The sequence below is a fragment of the Saccoglossus kowalevskii genome, chromosome 5 (assembly GCF_978046115.1).
Source record: "Saccoglossus kowalevskii chromosome 5, keSacKowa6.1, whole genome shotgun sequence".
Classification (NCBI taxonomy): domain Eukaryota; kingdom Metazoa; phylum Hemichordata; class Enteropneusta; family Harrimaniidae; genus Saccoglossus; species Saccoglossus kowalevskii.
This window is the reverse complement of record NC_140645.1, coordinates 4577868-4591887: the sequence shown is the minus strand read 5'-3', so window position 1 is coordinate 4591887 and position 14020 is coordinate 4577868. Positions and strand designations below refer to the sequence as shown.

The 14020-nt window shown below is 44.2% G+C and overlaps 52 pseudogenes; all 52 read left to right on the top strand.

Moving 5' to 3' along the window:
* Window positions 1-68: 68 nt before the first annotated feature.
* Window positions 69-188, top strand: LOC146745217 (5S ribosomal RNA; annotated as a pseudogene).
* A 95-nt stretch (window positions 189-283) lies between these two features.
* LOC146745216 (5S ribosomal RNA) lies at window positions 284-403 on the top strand (annotated as a pseudogene).
* A 96-nt stretch (window positions 404-499) lies between these two features.
* On the top strand, window positions 500-619 carry LOC146745215 (5S ribosomal RNA; annotated as a pseudogene).
* A 96-nt stretch (window positions 620-715) lies between these two features.
* On the top strand, window positions 716-835 carry LOC146745214 (5S ribosomal RNA; annotated as a pseudogene).
* Window positions 836-931: 96 nt separating this feature from the next.
* On the top strand, window positions 932-1051 carry LOC146745213 (5S ribosomal RNA; annotated as a pseudogene).
* Window positions 1052-1363: 312 nt separating this feature from the next.
* Window positions 1364-1483, top strand: LOC146745212 (5S ribosomal RNA; annotated as a pseudogene).
* Window positions 1484-1579: 96 nt separating this feature from the next.
* On the top strand, window positions 1580-1699 carry LOC146745211 (5S ribosomal RNA; annotated as a pseudogene).
* Window positions 1700-1796: 97 nt separating this feature from the next.
* Window positions 1797-1916, top strand: LOC146745210 (5S ribosomal RNA; annotated as a pseudogene).
* Window positions 1917-2011: 95 nt separating this feature from the next.
* On the top strand, window positions 2012-2131 carry LOC146745209 (5S ribosomal RNA; annotated as a pseudogene).
* Window positions 2132-2436: 305 nt separating this feature from the next.
* On the top strand, window positions 2437-2556 carry LOC146745208 (5S ribosomal RNA; annotated as a pseudogene).
* Window positions 2557-2652: 96 nt separating this feature from the next.
* On the top strand, window positions 2653-2772 carry LOC146745207 (5S ribosomal RNA; annotated as a pseudogene).
* A 95-nt stretch (window positions 2773-2867) lies between these two features.
* LOC146745206 (5S ribosomal RNA) lies at window positions 2868-2987 on the top strand (annotated as a pseudogene).
* A 96-nt stretch (window positions 2988-3083) lies between these two features.
* Window positions 3084-3203, top strand: LOC146745205 (5S ribosomal RNA; annotated as a pseudogene).
* A 96-nt stretch (window positions 3204-3299) lies between these two features.
* LOC146745204 (5S ribosomal RNA) lies at window positions 3300-3419 on the top strand (annotated as a pseudogene).
* A 96-nt stretch (window positions 3420-3515) lies between these two features.
* LOC146745203 (5S ribosomal RNA) lies at window positions 3516-3635 on the top strand (annotated as a pseudogene).
* A 96-nt stretch (window positions 3636-3731) lies between these two features.
* LOC146745202 (5S ribosomal RNA) lies at window positions 3732-3851 on the top strand (annotated as a pseudogene).
* Window positions 3852-3947: 96 nt separating this feature from the next.
* Window positions 3948-4067, top strand: LOC146745201 (5S ribosomal RNA; annotated as a pseudogene).
* Window positions 4068-4163: 96 nt separating this feature from the next.
* LOC146745200 (5S ribosomal RNA) lies at window positions 4164-4283 on the top strand (annotated as a pseudogene).
* A 96-nt stretch (window positions 4284-4379) lies between these two features.
* LOC146745199 (5S ribosomal RNA) lies at window positions 4380-4499 on the top strand (annotated as a pseudogene).
* A 526-nt stretch (window positions 4500-5025) lies between these two features.
* On the top strand, window positions 5026-5145 carry LOC146745198 (5S ribosomal RNA; annotated as a pseudogene).
* A 312-nt stretch (window positions 5146-5457) lies between these two features.
* Window positions 5458-5577, top strand: LOC146745197 (5S ribosomal RNA; annotated as a pseudogene).
* Window positions 5578-5673: 96 nt separating this feature from the next.
* LOC146745196 (5S ribosomal RNA) lies at window positions 5674-5793 on the top strand (annotated as a pseudogene).
* A 312-nt stretch (window positions 5794-6105) lies between these two features.
* LOC146745195 (5S ribosomal RNA) lies at window positions 6106-6225 on the top strand (annotated as a pseudogene).
* Window positions 6226-6321: 96 nt separating this feature from the next.
* On the top strand, window positions 6322-6441 carry LOC146745194 (5S ribosomal RNA; annotated as a pseudogene).
* Window positions 6442-6536: 95 nt separating this feature from the next.
* Window positions 6537-6656, top strand: LOC146745193 (5S ribosomal RNA; annotated as a pseudogene).
* A 96-nt stretch (window positions 6657-6752) lies between these two features.
* Window positions 6753-6872, top strand: LOC146745192 (5S ribosomal RNA; annotated as a pseudogene).
* Window positions 6873-6968: 96 nt separating this feature from the next.
* On the top strand, window positions 6969-7088 carry LOC146745191 (5S ribosomal RNA; annotated as a pseudogene).
* Window positions 7089-7400: 312 nt separating this feature from the next.
* LOC146745190 (5S ribosomal RNA) lies at window positions 7401-7520 on the top strand (annotated as a pseudogene).
* Window positions 7521-7615: 95 nt separating this feature from the next.
* Window positions 7616-7735, top strand: LOC146745189 (5S ribosomal RNA; annotated as a pseudogene).
* A 311-nt stretch (window positions 7736-8046) lies between these two features.
* On the top strand, window positions 8047-8166 carry LOC146745188 (5S ribosomal RNA; annotated as a pseudogene).
* Window positions 8167-8262: 96 nt separating this feature from the next.
* On the top strand, window positions 8263-8382 carry LOC146745187 (5S ribosomal RNA; annotated as a pseudogene).
* Window positions 8383-8478: 96 nt separating this feature from the next.
* Window positions 8479-8598, top strand: LOC146745186 (5S ribosomal RNA; annotated as a pseudogene).
* A 96-nt stretch (window positions 8599-8694) lies between these two features.
* LOC146745185 (5S ribosomal RNA) lies at window positions 8695-8814 on the top strand (annotated as a pseudogene).
* A 311-nt stretch (window positions 8815-9125) lies between these two features.
* LOC146745184 (5S ribosomal RNA) lies at window positions 9126-9245 on the top strand (annotated as a pseudogene).
* A 96-nt stretch (window positions 9246-9341) lies between these two features.
* Window positions 9342-9461, top strand: LOC146745183 (5S ribosomal RNA; annotated as a pseudogene).
* Window positions 9462-9557: 96 nt separating this feature from the next.
* On the top strand, window positions 9558-9677 carry LOC146745182 (5S ribosomal RNA; annotated as a pseudogene).
* Window positions 9678-9989: 312 nt separating this feature from the next.
* LOC146745181 (5S ribosomal RNA) lies at window positions 9990-10109 on the top strand (annotated as a pseudogene).
* Window positions 10110-10205: 96 nt separating this feature from the next.
* On the top strand, window positions 10206-10325 carry LOC146745180 (5S ribosomal RNA; annotated as a pseudogene).
* A 96-nt stretch (window positions 10326-10421) lies between these two features.
* On the top strand, window positions 10422-10541 carry LOC146745179 (5S ribosomal RNA; annotated as a pseudogene).
* A 96-nt stretch (window positions 10542-10637) lies between these two features.
* Window positions 10638-10757, top strand: LOC146745178 (5S ribosomal RNA; annotated as a pseudogene).
* A 96-nt stretch (window positions 10758-10853) lies between these two features.
* Window positions 10854-10973, top strand: LOC146745177 (5S ribosomal RNA; annotated as a pseudogene).
* A 96-nt stretch (window positions 10974-11069) lies between these two features.
* On the top strand, window positions 11070-11189 carry LOC146745176 (5S ribosomal RNA; annotated as a pseudogene).
* A 96-nt stretch (window positions 11190-11285) lies between these two features.
* Window positions 11286-11405, top strand: LOC146745175 (5S ribosomal RNA; annotated as a pseudogene).
* Window positions 11406-11500: 95 nt separating this feature from the next.
* LOC146745174 (5S ribosomal RNA) lies at window positions 11501-11620 on the top strand (annotated as a pseudogene).
* A 97-nt stretch (window positions 11621-11717) lies between these two features.
* On the top strand, window positions 11718-11837 carry LOC146745173 (5S ribosomal RNA; annotated as a pseudogene).
* A 526-nt stretch (window positions 11838-12363) lies between these two features.
* Window positions 12364-12483, top strand: LOC146745172 (5S ribosomal RNA; annotated as a pseudogene).
* A 96-nt stretch (window positions 12484-12579) lies between these two features.
* On the top strand, window positions 12580-12699 carry LOC146745171 (5S ribosomal RNA; annotated as a pseudogene).
* Window positions 12700-12795: 96 nt separating this feature from the next.
* On the top strand, window positions 12796-12915 carry LOC146745170 (5S ribosomal RNA; annotated as a pseudogene).
* Window positions 12916-13011: 96 nt separating this feature from the next.
* On the top strand, window positions 13012-13131 carry LOC146745169 (5S ribosomal RNA; annotated as a pseudogene).
* A 96-nt stretch (window positions 13132-13227) lies between these two features.
* On the top strand, window positions 13228-13347 carry LOC146745168 (5S ribosomal RNA; annotated as a pseudogene).
* Window positions 13348-13443: 96 nt separating this feature from the next.
* Window positions 13444-13563, top strand: LOC146745167 (5S ribosomal RNA; annotated as a pseudogene).
* Window positions 13564-13659: 96 nt separating this feature from the next.
* On the top strand, window positions 13660-13779 carry LOC146745166 (5S ribosomal RNA; annotated as a pseudogene).
* Window positions 13780-14020: the final 241 nt, after the last annotated feature.

Below are 14020 nucleotides of genomic sequence, written 5' to 3'. Positions count from 1 at the left end.
TAACTTTTTCCTATGATTTTTTTGCCTAGCCGTAGCATTAAATGACATCCAATTCCGACGAATATTCTGCCTACTGCCAAACCATTGCAGAATACACCTGTTCTCGTCCGATCACTGAAGTTAAGCTGCATCGGGCGTGGTTAGTACTTGCATGGGAGACTGGCTGGGAATACCACGTGCAGTAGGCTGATGAACATTTTCATTCCATCGTACATACTAACATTTTCCATGATTTTTTGCCTAGCCGAAGCATTAAATGACATCCAATTTCGACGAATATTCAGCCTACTGCCAAACCAAAGCAGATTACACCAGTTCAGGTCCGATTACGGAAGTTAATCTGCATCGGGCATGGTTAGTACTTGCATGGGAGACCGGCTGGGAATACCACGTGCAGTAGGCTTATCAACAATTTTATTTCACCGTACATACCAACTTTTTCCCGGGATTTGTTGCCTAGCCATAGTATTAAATTACATCCAATTCCGACGAATATTCAGCCTACTGCCAAACCATTGCAGAGTACACCAGTTCTCGTCCGATCGCTGAAGTTAAGCTGCATCGGGCGTGGTTAGTACTTACATGGGAGACCTGCTGGGAATACCACGTGCAGTTTTCTCATCAACACTTTTATTCCATAGTACATACTAACTTTTCCCCGGGATTTTTTGCCTAGTCGAAGCATTAAACGACATCTAATTCTGACGAATATTCAGACTTCTGTCAAACCAGTGTAGAATACACCAGTTCTCGTCCGATCACTGAAGTTAATCTGCATCGGGCATGGTTAGTACTTGCATGGGAGACCGGCTGGGAATACCACGTGCAGTAGGCTTATCAACATTTTTATTTCACCGTACATACCAACTTTTTCCCGGGATTTGTTGCCTAGCCGAAGCATTAAATGACATACAATTCGGACGAATATTCAGCCTACTGCCAAACCATTGCAGAATACACCAGTTCTCGTCCGATCACTAAAGTTAAGATGCATCTGGCGTGGTTAGTACTTGCATGGGAGACCGGCTGGGAATACCACGTGCATTAGGCTCATCAACATTTTTATTCCATCGTACATACTAAAATTTTTCCATGATTTTTTGCCTAGCCGAAGCATTAAATGACATCCAATTTCGACGAATATTCAGCCTACTGCCAAACCAAAGCAGAGTACACCAGTTCAGGTCCGATTACTGAAGTTAATCTGCATCGGGCATGCTTAGTACTTGCATGGGAGATCAGTTGGGAATACAACGTGCAGTAGGTTTATCAACATTTTTATTCCACCGTACATACCAACTTTTTCCCGGCATTTGTTGCCTAGCCGAAGTATTAAATTACATCCAATTCCGACGAGTATTCAGCCTACGGCCAAACCATTGCAGATTAAACCAGTTCTTGTCCGATCACTGAAGTTAAGCTGCATCGGGCGTGGTTAGTACTTGCATGGGAGACCGGCTGGGAATACCACGTGCAGTAGGCTTATCAACATTTTTATTCCACCGTACATGCTAACTTTTCCCCGGGATTTTTTGCCTAGCCGAAACGTTAAACGACATCCAATTCTGACAAATATTCAGCCTACTGCCAAACCATTGCAGAACACACCAGTTCTCGTCCGATCACTGAAGTTAAGCTGCATCGGGCGTGGTTAGTACTTGCATGGGAGACTGGCTGGGAATACCACGTGCAGTAGGCTGATGAAGATTTTTATTCCACATTACATACTAACTTTTTCCTATGATTTTTTTGCCTAACCGTAGCATTAAATGACATCCAATTCCGACGAATATTCTGCCTACTGCCAAACCATTGCAGAATACACCTGTTCTCGTCCGATCACTGAAGTTAAGCTGCATCGGGCGTGGTTAGTACTTGCATGGGAGACTGGCTGGGAATACCACGTGCAGTAGGCTGATGAACATTTTCATTCCATCGTACATACTAACATTTTCCATGATTTTTTGCCTAGCCGAAGCATTAAATGACATCCAATTTCGACGAATATTCAGCCTACTGCCAAACCAAAGCAGATTACACCAGTTCAGGTCCGATTACGGAAGTTAATCTGCATCGGGCATGGTTAGTACTTGCATGGGAGACCGGCTGGGAATACCACGTGCAGTAGGCTTATCAACAATTTTATTTCACCGTACAAACCAACTTTTTCCCGGGATTTGTTGCCTAGCCATAGTATTAAATTACATCCAATTCCGACGAATATTCAGCCTACTGCCAAACCATTGCAGAGTACACCAGTTCTCGTCCGATCGCTGAAGTTAAGCTGCATCGGGCGTGGTTACATGGGAGACCTGCTGGGAATACCACGTGCAGTTTTCTCATCAACACTTTTATTCCATAGTACATACTAACTTTTCCCCGGGATTTTTTGCCTAGTCGAAGCATTAAACGACATCTAATTCTGACGAATATTCAGACTTCTGTCAAACCAGTGTAGAATACACCAGTTCTCGTCCGATCACTGAAGTTAATCTGCATCGGGCATGGTTAGTACTTGCATGGGAGACCGGCTGGGAATACCACGTGCAGTAGGCTTATCAACATTTTTATTTCACCGTACATACCAACTTTTTCCCGGGATTTGTTGCCTAGCCGAAGCATTAAATGACATACAATTCGGACGAATATTCAGCCTACTGCCAAACCATTGCAGAATACACCAGTTCTCGTTCGATCACTAAAGTTAAGATGCATCTGGCGTGGTTAGTACTTGCATGGGAGACCGGCTGGGAATACCACGTGCATTAGGCTCATCAACATTTTTATACCACCGTACGTACTAACTTTTCCCGGGATTTTTTGCCTAGCCGAAGTATTAAATTACATCCTATTCCGACAAATATTCAGCCTACTGCCAAACCATTGCAGAATACACCCGTTCTCGTCCAATCACTGAAGTTAAGCTGCATCGGGCGTGGTTAGTACTTGGATGTGAGACCGGCTGGGAATACCATGTGCAGTACGCTCATCAACATTTTTATTCCACATTACTTACTAACATTTTCCCGAGATTTTTTGCCTAGCCGAAGCATTTAATGACATCCAATTCCGACGAATATTCAGCCTACTGCCAAACCATTGCAGAATACACAAGTTCTCGTCCGATCACTGAAGTTAAGCTGCATCCGGCCTGGTTAGTACTTGCATGGGAGACCGGCTGGGAATACTACGTGCATTAGGCTCATCAACATTTTTATTCCACCGTACATACTAACATTTTCCCGGGATTGTTTGCATAGCCGAAGCATTAAACGACATACAATTCGGACGAACATTCAGCCTACTGCCAAGCCATTGCAAAATACACCAGTTCTCGTCCGATCACTGAAGTTAAGCTGCATCGAGCGTGGTTACTACTTGCATGGGAGACCGGCTGGGAATACCACGTGCAGTACGCTCATCAACATTTTTATTCCACCGTACATACCAACTTTTTCCCGGGATTTGTTGCCTAGCAGAAGTATTAAATTACATCCAATTCTGACAAATATTCAGCCTACTGCCAAACCATTGCAGAATACACCAGTTCTCGTCCGATCACTGAAGCTAAGCCGCATCGGGCGTGGTTAGTACTTGCACGGGAGACCGGCTGGGAATACCTCGTGCAGTAGGCTCATCAACATTTTTATTCCACATTACATGCTAACTTTTTCCCATGATTTTTTGCCTAGACGAAGCATTAAATGACATACAATTAGGACGAATATTCAGCCTACTGCCAAACCATTGCAGAATACACCAGTTCTCGTCCGATCACTGAAGTTAAGCTGCATCGGGTGTGGTTAGTACTTGCATGGGAGACCGGCTGGGAATACTACGTGCATTAGGCTCATCAACATTTTTATTCCACCGTACATACTAAATTTTTCCCGGGATTGTTTGCATAGCCGAAGCATTAAACGACATACAATTCGGACGAACATTCAGCCTACTGCCAAGCCATTGCAAAATACACCAGTTCTCGTCCGATCACTGAAGTTAAGCTGCATCGAGCGTGGTTATTACTTGCATGGGAGACCGGCTGGGAATACCACGTGCATTAGGCTCATCATCATTTTTATTCCACCGTACATACTAACTTTTTCCCGGGATTTTTTGCCTAGCCGAAGTATTAAGTTACATCCAATTCCGACGAATGTTCAGCCTACTGCCAAACCGTTGCAGAATACACCCGTTCTCGTCCTATCACTGAAGTTAATCTGCATCGGGCATGGTTAGTACTTGCATGGGAGACCGGCTGGGAATACCACGTGCAGTTGGCTTATCAACATTTTTATTTCACCGTACATTCCAACTTTTTCCCGGGATTTGTTGCCTAGCCGAAGTATTAAATTACATCCAATTCCGACGAATGTTCAGCCTACTGCCAAACCATTGCAGAGTACACCAGTTCTCGTCCGATCGCTGAAGTTAAGCTGCATCGGGCGTGGTTAGTACTTGCATTGGAGACCGGCTGGGAATACCACGTGCAGTAGGCTTATCAACATTTTTATTCCACCGTACATGCTAACTTTTCCCTGGGATTTTTTGCCTAGCCGAAACGTTAAACGACATCCAATTCTGACAAATATTCAGCCTACTGCCAAACCATTGCAGAACACACAGTTCTCGTCCGATCCCTGAAGTTTAGCTGCATCGGGCGTGGTTAGTACATGCATGAGAGACCGGCTGGGAATACCACGTGCAGTAGGCTGATGAACATTTTTATTCCATCGTACATACTAACTTTTTCCATGATTTTTTGCCTAGCCGAAGCATTAAATGACATCCAATTGCGACGAAACTTCAGCCTACTGCCAAACCGATGCTGAATACACCAGCTCTCGTCCGATACCTGAAGTTAATTTGCATCGGGCATGCTTAGTACTTGCATGGGAGATCAGTTGGGAATACAACGTGCAGTAGGTTTATCAACATTTTTATTCCACCGTACATACCAACTTTTTCCCGGCATTTGTTGCCTAGCCGAAGTATTAAATTACATCCAATTCCGACGAGTATTCAGCCTACGGCCAAACCATTGCAGAATACACCAGTTCTCGTCCGATCACTGAAGTTAAGCTGCATCGGGCATGGTTAGTACTTGCATGGGAGACCTGCTGGGAATACTACGTGCATTAGGCTCATCAACATTTTTATTCCACCGTACATACTAACATTTTCCCGGGATTGTTTGCATAGCCGAAGCATTAAACGACATACAATTCGGACGAACATTCAGCCTACTGCCAAGCCATTGCAAAATACACCAGTTCTCGTCCGATCACTGAAGTTAAGCTGCATCGAGCGTGGTTACTACTTGCATGGGAGACCGGCTGGGAATACCACGTGCATTAGTCTCATCAACATTTTTATTCCACCGTACAGACTAAATTTTTCCCGGGATTTTTTGCCTAGCCGAAGTATTAAGTTACATCCAATTCCGACGAATATTCAGCCTACTGCTAAACCATTGCAGAATACACCCGTTCTCGTCCGATCACTGAAGTTAAGCTGCATCGGGCGTGGTTAGTACTTGGATGGGAGACTGGCTGGGAATACCACGTGCAGTAGGCTGATGAACATTTTTATTCCACCGTACATACTAACTTTTTTCCATGAATTTTTGCCTAGCCGAAGCATTAAATGACATCCAATTGCGACGAATATTCAGCCTACTGCCAAACCAATGCAGAATACACCAGTTCTCGTCTGATCACTGAAGTTAATCTGCATCGGGCATGGTTAGTACTTGCATGGGAGACCTGCTGGGAATACTACGTGCATTAGGCTCATCAACATTTTTATTCCACCGTACATACTAACATTTTCCCGGGATTGTTTGCATAGCCGAAGCATTAAACGACATACAATTCGGACGAACATTCAGCCTACTGCCAAGCCATTGCAAAATACACCAGTTCTCGTCCGATCACTGAAGTTAAGCTGCATCGAGCGTGGTTACTACTTGCATGGGAGACCGGCTGGGAATACCACGTGCATTAGTCTCATCAACATTTTTATTCCACCGTACAGACTAAATTTTTCCCGGGATTTTTTGCCTAGCCGAAGTATTAAGTTACATCCAATTCCGACGAATATTCAGCCTACTGCTAAACCATTGCAGAATACACCCGTTCTCGTCCGATCACTGAAGTTAAGCTGCATCTGGCGTGGTTAGTACTTGGATGTGAGACCGGCTGGGAATACCACGTGCAGTACGCTCATCAACATTTTTATTCCACCGTACATACCAACTTTTTCCCGGGATTTGTTGCCTAGCAGAAGTATTAAATTACATCCAATTCTGACGAATATTCAGCCTACTGCCAAACCATTGCAGAATACACCAGTTCTCGTCCGATCACTGAAGTTAAGCTGCATCGGGTGTGGTTAGTACTTGCATGGGAGACCGGCTGGGAATACTACGTGCATTAGGCTCATCAACATTTTTATTCCACCGTACATACTAAATTTTCCCGGTATTGTTTGCATAGCCGAAGCATTGAACGACATACAATTCGGACGAACATTCAGCCTACTGCCAAGCCATTGCAAAATACACCAGTTCTCGTCCGATCACTGAAGTTAAGCTGCATCGAGCGTGGTTATTACTTGCATGGGAGACCGGCTGGGAATACCACGTGCATTAGGCTCATCATCATTTTTATTCCACCGTACATACTAACTTTTTCCCGGGATTTTTTGCCGAGCCGAAGTATTAAGTTACATCCAATTCCGACGAATGTTCAGCCTACTGCCAAACCGTTGCAGAATACACCCGTTCTCGTCCTATCACTGAAGTTAATCTGCATCGGGCATGGTTAGTACTTGCATGGGAGACCGGCTGGGAATACCACGTGCAGTTGGCTTATCAACATTTTTATTTCACCGTACATTCCAACTTTTTCCCGGGATTTGTTGCCTAGCCGAAGTATTAAATTACATCCAATTCCGACGAATATTCATCCTACTGCCAAACCATTGCAGAGTACACCAGTTCTCGTCCGATCGCTGAAGTTAAGCTGCATCGGGCGTGGTTAGTACTTGCATTGGAGACCGGCTGGGAATACCACGTGCAGTAGGCTTATCAACATTTTTATTCCACCGTACATGCTAACTTTTCCCCGGGATTTTTTGCCTAGCCGAAACGTTAAACGACATCCAATTCTGACAAATATTCAGCCTACTGCCAAACCATTGCAGAACACACAGTTCTCGTCCGATCCCTGAAGTTTAGCTGCATCGGGCGTGGTTAGTACATGCATGAGAGACCGGCTGGGAATACGACGTGCAGTAGGCTCATCAACATTATTATTCCACATTACATACTAACTTTTTCTTATGATTTTTTTGCTTAGCCGTAGCATTAAATGACATCCAATTCCGACGAATATTCTGCCTACTGCCAAAACATTGCAGAATACACCTGTTCTCGTCCGATCACTGAAGTTAAGCTGCATCGGGCGTGGTCAGTACTTGCATGGGAGACTGGCTGGGAATACCACGTGCAGTAGGCTGATGAACATTTTTATTCCATCGTACATACTAACTTTTTCCATGATTTTTTGCCTAGCCGAAGCATTAAATGACATCCAATTGCGACGAAAATTCAGCCTACTGCCAAACCGATGCTGAAAACACCAGCTCTCGTCCGATCACTGAAGTTAAGCTGCATCGGGCGTGGTTAGTACTTGCATGGGAGACCGGCTGGGAATACCACGTGCAGTAGGCTGATGAACATTTTTATTCCATCGTACATACTAACTTTTTCCATGATTTTTTGCCTAGCCGAAGCATTAAATGACATCCAATTGCGACGAAAATTCAGCCTACTGCCAAACCGATGCTGAATACACCAGCTCTCGTCCGATACCTGAAGTTAATTTGCATCGGGCATGCTTAGTAATTGCATGGGAGATCAGTTGGGAATACAACGTGCAGTAGGTTTATCAACATTTTTATTCCACCGTACATACCAACTTTTTCCCGGCATTTGTTGCCTAGCCGAAGTATTAAATTACATCCAATTCCGACGAGTATTCAGCCTACGGCCAAACCATTGCAGAATACACCAGTTCTCGTCCGATCACTGAAGTTAAGCTGCATCGGGCGTGGTTAGTACTTGCATGGGAGACCGGCTGGGAATACCACGTGCAGTAGGCTGATGAACATTTTTATTCCACCGTACATACTAACTTTTTTCCATGAATTTTTGCCTAGCCGAAGCATTAAATGACATCCAATTGCAAAGAATATTCAGCCTACTGCCAAACCAATGCAGAATACACCAGTTCTCGTCTGATCACTGAAGTTAATCTGCATCGGGCATGGTTAGTACTTGCATGGGAGACCTGCTGGGAATACCACGTGCAGTAGGCCTATCAACATTTGTATTCCACCGTACATACCAACTTTTTCTCGGGATTTGTTGCCTAGCCGAAGTATTAAATTACATCCAATTCTGACAACTATTCAGCCTACTGCCAAACCATTGCAGAATACACCAGTTCTCGTCCGATTACTGAAGTTAAGCCGCATCGGGCGTGGTTAGTGCTTGCACGGGAGACCAGCTGGGAATACCACGTGCAGTAGGCTCATCAACATTTTTATTCCACATTACATACTAACTTTTTCCCATGATTTTTTGCCTAGACGAAGCATTAAATGACATACAATTCGGACGAATATACAGCCTACTGCCAAACCATTGCAGAATACACCAGTTTCCGTAAGATCACTGAAGTTAAGCTGCATCGGGTGTGGTTAGTACTTGCATGGGAGACCGGCTAGGAATACTACGTGCATTAGGCTCATCAACATTTTTATTCCACCGTACATACTAAATTTTTCCCGAGATTTTTTGCTTAGCCGAAGCATTAAATGACATCCAATTACGATGAATATTCAGCCTACTGCCAAAACATTTCAGAATACACCAGTTCTCGTCCAATCAATGAAGTTAAGCTGCATCGGGCGTGGCTAGTACTAGCATGAGAGACCTGCTGGGAATACCACGTGCAGTAGGCTCAGCAACATTTTATTCCACATTACATACTAACCTTTTCCCATGATTTTTTGCCTAGCCGTAGCATTAAATGACATCCAATTCCGACGAGTATTCAGCCTACTGCCAAACCATTGCAGAATACACCAGTTCTCGTCCGATCACTGAAGTTAAGCTGCATCGGGCGTGTTTAGTACTTGCATGGGAGACCGGCAGGGAATACCACGTGCAGTAGGCTGATGAACATTTTTATTCCATCGTACATACTAACATTTTTCCATGATTTTTTGCCTAGCCGAAGCATTAAATGACATCCAATTTCGACGAATATTCAGCCTACTGCCAAACCAAAGCAGAGTACACCAGTTCACGTCCGATTACTGAAGTTAATCTGCATCGGGCATGGTTAGTACTTGCATGGGAGACCGGCTGGGAATACCACGTGCAGTAGGCTTATCAACAATTTTATTTCACCGTACATACCAACTTTTTCCCGGGATTTGTTACCTAGCCGTAGTATTAAATTACATACAATTCGGACGAATATTCAGCCTACTGCCAAACCATTGCAGAATACACCAGTTCTCGTCTGATCACTGAAGTTAAGATGCATCTGGCGTGGTTAGTATTTGCATGGGAGACCGGCTGGGAATACTACGTGCATTAGGCTCATCAACATTTTTATTCCACCGTACATACTAACATTTTCCCGGGATTGTTTGCATAGCCGAAGCATTAAACGACATACAATTCGGACGAACATTCAGCCTTCTGCCAAGCCATTGCAAAATACACCAGTTCTCGTCCAATCACTGAAGTTAAGCTGCATCGGGCGTGCTTAGTACTTGGATGTGAGACCGGCTGGGAATACCACGTGCAGTACGCTCATCAACATTTTTATTCCACCGTACATACTAAATTTTTCCCGGGATTTTTTGCCTAGCCGAAGTATTAAGTTACATCCAATTCCGACGAATATTCAGCCTACTGCCAAACCATTGCAGAATACACCCGTTCTCGTCCGATCACTGAAGTTAAGCTGCATCGGGCGTGGTTAGTACTTGGATGTGAGACCGGCTGGGAATACCACGTGCAGTACGCTCATTAACATTTTTATTCCACCGTACATACCAACTTTTTCCCGGGATTTGTTCCCTAGCCGAAGTATTAAATTACATCCAATTTCGACTAATATTCAGTCTACTGCCAAACCATTGCACATTACACCAGTTCTCGTCTGATCACTGAAGTTAAACTGCATCGGGTGTGGTTAGTACATGCATGGGAGACCTGCTGGGAATACCACGTGCAGTAGGCTTATCAATATTTTTATTCCACCGTACATGCTATCTTTTTCCCGTGATTTTTTGCCTAGCCGAAGTATTAATTGAAATCCAATTCTGACAAATGTTCAGCCTACTGCCAAACTATTGCAGAATACACCAGTTCTCGTCTGATCACTGAAGCTAAGCCGCATCGGGTGTGGTTAGTACTTGCACGGGAGACCGGCTGGGAATACCTCGTGCAGTAGGCTCATCAACATTTTTATTCCACATTACACGCTAAGTTTTTCCCATGATTTTTTGCCTAGACGAAGCATTAAATGACATACAATTAGGACGAATATTCAGCCTACTGCCAAGCCATTGCAAAATACACCAGTTCTCGTCCGATCACTGAAGTTAAGCTGCATCGAGCGTGGTTAGTACTTGCATGGGAGACCGGCTGGGAATACCACGTGCATTAGGCTCATCAACATTTTTATTCCACCGTACATACTAACTTTTTCCCGGGATTTTTTGCCTAGCCGAAGTATTAAGTTACATCCAATTCCGACGAATATTCAGCCTACTGCCAAACCATTGCAGAATACACCCGTTCTCGTCCGATCACTGAAGTTAAGCTGCATCGGGCGTGGTTAGTACTTGGATGTGAGACCGGCTGGGAATACCACGTGCAGTACGCTCATCAACATTTTTATTCCACCGTACATACCAACTTTTTCCCGGGATTTGTTGCCTAGCCGAAGTATTAAATTACATCCAATTCCGACGAATATTCAGTCTACTGCCAAACCATTGCAAATTACACCAGTTCTCGTCCGATCACTGAAGCTAAGCCACATCGGGCGTGGTTAGTACTTGCACGGGAGACCGGCAGGGAATACCTTGTGCAGTAGGCTCATCAACATTTTTATTCCACATTACATGCTAACTTTTTCCCATGATTTTTTGCCTAGACGAAGCATTAAATGACATACAATTAGGATGAATATTCAGCCTACTGCCAAACCATTGCAGAATACACCAGTTCTCGTCCGATCACTGAAGTAAAGCTGCATCTGGCGTGGTTAGTACTTGCATGGGAGACCGGCTGGGAATACCACGTGCATTAGGCTCATCAACATTTTTATACAACCGTACGTACTAACTTTTCCTGGGATTTTTTGCCTAGCCAAAGTATTAAATTACATCCAATTCCGACGAATATTCAGCCTACTGCCAAACCATTGCAGAATACACCCGTTCTCGTCCAATCACTGAAGTTAAGCTGCATCGGGCGTGGTTAGTACTTGGATGTGAGACCGGCTGGGAATACCACGTGCAGTACGCTCATCAACATTTTTATTCCACATTACTTACTAACTTTTTCCCCGAGATTTTTTGCTTAGCCGAAGCATTAAATGACATCCAATTCCGATGAATATTCAGCCTACTGCCAAACCATTTCAGAATACACCATTTCTCGTCCGATCAATGAAGTTAAGCTGCATCGGGCGTGGCTAGTACTAGCATGAGAGACCTGCTGGGAATACCACGTGCAGTAGGCTTATCAACATTTTTATTCCACCATACATACTAAATTTTCCCATGATTTTTTGCCTAGCAGAAGCATTTAATGACATCCAATTCCGACGACTATTCAGCCTACTGCCAAACCATTGCAGAATACACAAGTTCTCGTCCGATCACTGAAGTTAAGCTGCATCCGGCGTGGTTAGTACTTGCATGGAGACCGGCTGGGAAAACTACGTGCATTAGGCACATCAACATTTTTATTCCACCGTACATACTAACATTTTCCCGGGATTGTTTGCATAGCCGAAGCATTAAACGACATACAATTCGGACGAACATTCAGCCTACTGCCAAGCCATTGCAAAATACACCAGTTCTCGTCCGATCACTGAAGTTAAGCTGCATCGAGTGTGGTTACTACTTGCATGGGAGACCGGATGGGAATACCACGTGCATTAGGCTCATCAACATTTTTATTCCACTGTACATACTAACATTTTCCCGGGATTTTTTGCCTAGCCGAAGTATTAAGTTACATCCAATTCCGACGAATATTCAGCCTACTGCAAAACCATTGCAGAATACACCCGTTCTCGTCCGATCACTGAAGTTAAGCTGCATCGGGCGTGGTTAGTACTTGGATGTGAGACCGGCTGGGAATACCACGTGCAGTACGCTCTTCAACATTTTTATTCCACCGTACATACCAACTTTTTCCCGGGATTTGTTGCCTAGCCGATACATTAATTGAAATCCAATTCTGACAAATATTCAGCCTACTGCCAAACCATTGCAGAATACACCAGTTCTCGTCCGATCACTGAAGCTAAGCCGATGCGGGCGTGGTTAGTACTTGCACGGGAGACCGGCTGGGAATACCTCGTGCAGTAGGCTCATCAACATTTTTATTCCACATTACATGCTAACTTTTTCCCATGATTTTTTGCCTAGACGAAGCATTAAATGACATACAATTAGGACGAATATTCAGCCTACTGCCAAACCATTGCCGAATACACCAGTTCTCGTCCGATCACTGAAGTTAAGCTGCATCGGGTGTGGTTAGTACTTACATGGGAGACCGGCTGGGAATACTACGTGCATTAGGCTCATCAACATTTTTATTCCACCGTACATACTAACATTTTCCCGGGATTGTTTGCATAGCCGAAGCATTAAACGACATACAATTCGGACGAACATTCAGCCTACTGCCAAGCCATTGCAAAATACACCAGTTCTCGTCCGATCACTGAAGTTAAGCTGCATCGAGCGTGGTTACTACTTGCATGGGAGACCAGCTGGGAATACCACGTGCATTAGGCTCATCAACATTTTTATTCCACCGTACATACTAACTTTTTCCCGGGATTTTTTGTCTAGCCGAAGTATTAAGTTACATCCAATTCCGACGAATATTCAGCCTACTGCCAAACCATTGCAGAATACACCCGTTCTCGTCTGATCACTGAAGTTAAGCTGCATCGGGCGTGGTTAGTACTTGGATGTGAGACCGGCTGGGAATACCACATGCAGTACGCTCATCAACATTTTTATTCCACCGTACATACCAACGTTTTTCCGGGATTTGTTGCCTAGCCGAAGTATTAAATTACATCCAATTCCGAAGAATATTCAGTCTACTGCCAAACCATTGCAAATTACACCAGTTCTCGTCCGATCACTGAAGTTAAGCTGCATCGGGCGTGGTTAGTACTTGCATGGGAGACCTGCTGGGAATACCACGTGCAGTAGGCTTATCAATATTTTTATTCCACCGTACATGCTATCTTTTTCCCGTGAATTTTTGCCTAGCTGAAGCATTAATTGAAATCCAATTCCGACAAATAATCAGCCTACTGCCAAACCATTGCAGAATACACCAGTTCTCGTCTGATCACTGAAGCTAAGCCGCATAGGGCGTGGTTAGTACTTGCACGGGAGACCGGCTGGGAATACCTCGTGCAGTAGGCTCATCAACATTTTTATTCCACATTACATGCTAATTTTTCCCATGATTTTTTGCCTAGACGAAGCATTAAATGACATACAATTAGGACGAATATTCAGCCTACTGCCAAGCCATTGCAAAATACACCAGTTCTCGTCCGATCACTGAAGTTAAGCTGCATCGAGTGTGGTTACTACTTGCATGGGAGACCGGATGGGAATACCACGTGCATTAGGCTCATCAGCATTTTTATTCCACTGTACA